This window comes from Solanum verrucosum, unplaced genomic scaffold, assembly GCF_900185275.1.
Source record: "Solanum verrucosum unplaced genomic scaffold, falcon-dt-bn FXZP01000068.1, whole genome shotgun sequence".
In the NCBI taxonomy this organism is placed as follows: Eukaryota; Viridiplantae; Streptophyta; class Magnoliopsida; order Solanales; family Solanaceae; genus Solanum; species Solanum verrucosum.
This window is the reverse complement of record NW_026020085.1, coordinates 832198-834510: the sequence shown is the minus strand read 5'-3', so window position 1 is coordinate 834510 and position 2313 is coordinate 832198.

Sequence of the window (2313 nt, the reverse complement as noted above, 5' to 3'; positions counted from 1 at the left end):
TGTCCACTTTAGATATATGGAGTTACTTGGCTTCTGTTAGTTACAATATAGGTTCATGGAAGGATTTTCCTCTATTGATTTGACTTTGACGATGTTGACTTAAAAGAAGGTAATGTTTTTTTGGTCGAAAGCTTGTTAGAAGAGTTTCCATGAGATAAAGGATAGACTCACTTTAGCCCTTTTTTTGACATTACCAGTGGATCATATGGTTTTGATGTATAGTGTGATGGTTCATGGATTTTTCTTAGTTGTGTTTTGATACATCATTGAAAGGTCAACGCTTATACTTCAAGGCAATTGAAGGTGCATGAAAAGAATTATCGGACTGATGATTTGGAGTAAGTGGTTGTGGTTTTTTCTTTAAATATTTGGAAGCATTACTTATATCATGTTCATGTGGATATGTTCTCCAACCATAAACGCTTGAAGTATGTGTTCAGTCAAAAGAACATCAATCTCTTGAAGGTGGCTTGAGTTATTGAAATATTATGACATGAGTTCCCTTTATCATCTAGGCAAACCAAATGTTGTAGATTATGCTCTTAGTCAAATATCAACGGGCAGTGTTGCTCATGTAGAGGATTGTAAGAAAGGGCTAGTACGTAACATTCATCAATTTGTCTGATTTAGTGTTCGTTTGGTTGATTCCAATTAGTGCGGTTTAGTTTTAAAAATGGTTTAGAATCATCTCTTGTTTCAGATTCAAAGGCTAAGAAAGATCTAGATCCAATTATAGTTTAGTTGATAAAGTCAGTTTCTGAAAAAGCCATTGATGCTTTGTCCAAAGGGGGAGATGGTTTCCTTCGATACTAAGGTCGGTTATATGTTCTGATTGTTGATGGGTTGAGAAATCAGATTTTCATGGAAGATCACAGTTTTCGTTATTCGAATCACCCAGAATCCACAAAGATGTACCCTAATATTTTGAGAGATCTATTGATGAAATAAGATGAAGAAGAATATGGTTGAATTCGTAGGTAAATGTCTTAATTTTCAACAAGTGAAAGTTGAGCATCGGAAACCGGTGGTTTTGCTCAAGACATTAGCAATCCTACTTAGAAGTAGGAATATTTGATTATTGACTTCATTATGGGTTTACCTTGTACTCATCATTCGTTTGACTTGATTTGGGTTATTGTGGAATGAATGACGAAGTCGGCCCATTTTCATCCTGTGAAGATTATGTTTTCATCCAAAAATTATGCCAAGCTTTATTTTTGGGAAATGGTAAGGTTACAGGGAGTACCCTTGTCTATTATCTTTGACTGAAGTACCCAGTTTACATCTCAATTTTGCAAGTCGTTCCAAAAGCATCCTGCTACTCAAGTAGGCTTAACACGACTTTTCATCCTCAGATGCATGGGAAAGCCGAGCGTAGTATTTTGACTCTGGAGGATATGTTGAGTGCTTGTGATATTGACTTCAAGGATAATTGGGATGATCATTTCCATTGATTCAGTTTTCTTGTAATAATAGCTATCAATTGAGTATCCAAATGGCTCCATTTGAGGAGCTCTATCAAAGGAGGTGTAGGTCTCCTATTTGTTGGTTTGAAGTTAATGGGTTCACTTTTATTGGGCTCGAGTTAGTGCATGAGGATATAAAAAAGGTTTGACTTATTTTAGAAAGGTTGGAAAGAACTCAAAGTTGATAAAAGTCTTATGCCGATGTTATAAGAAGAGACCTTAAATTTGATCTTGATCATAAGGTTTACTTTAAAATGTTACTTATGAAGGGGGTGATGATATTCACAAAGAAAGGGAAACATAGTACTCGATATGTGGGCCAATATTAATTTTTGAGGTGTATTGGCAAGAATGCTTATGAATTAAAGTTTACTATTGAATTAGCATAGGTACATTCGATATTCCATGTCTCATCCATGCTGCCATTGGAAAGTTTGGGAGTGAAGGAGTGTGTTTCATATGACGAGGTTTCGCTTGAGATTTTAGACAGTCAAGTTCGGAAGATGAGAAAAAAAGAAGTTTCTTACATGAATGTTCTTTGGAGGTTCCAATTAGTTGAGGGTGCTGCTTTTGAAGCCAAAGCTGAAGTCGGTATGATGTCTAATCATCCTCATCTACTTCCCCGCTCTCCTATTCTAGCTTGAGGTATTGGTTCCTCATGGTTAATCCTTTCGGATTCATGCATATTAGTCATTCTCATGGGAACTAAGTCTTGATAACTTCTATAGATCCCACATATGACCCGCAATCCATATCAAAACCCATCAAATCCTTTCGTAGACTAGAGGTCTGAAATCAATTCTCTAAATCACCCTATGGGAACTTCCAACATCCCATAGATCATCTA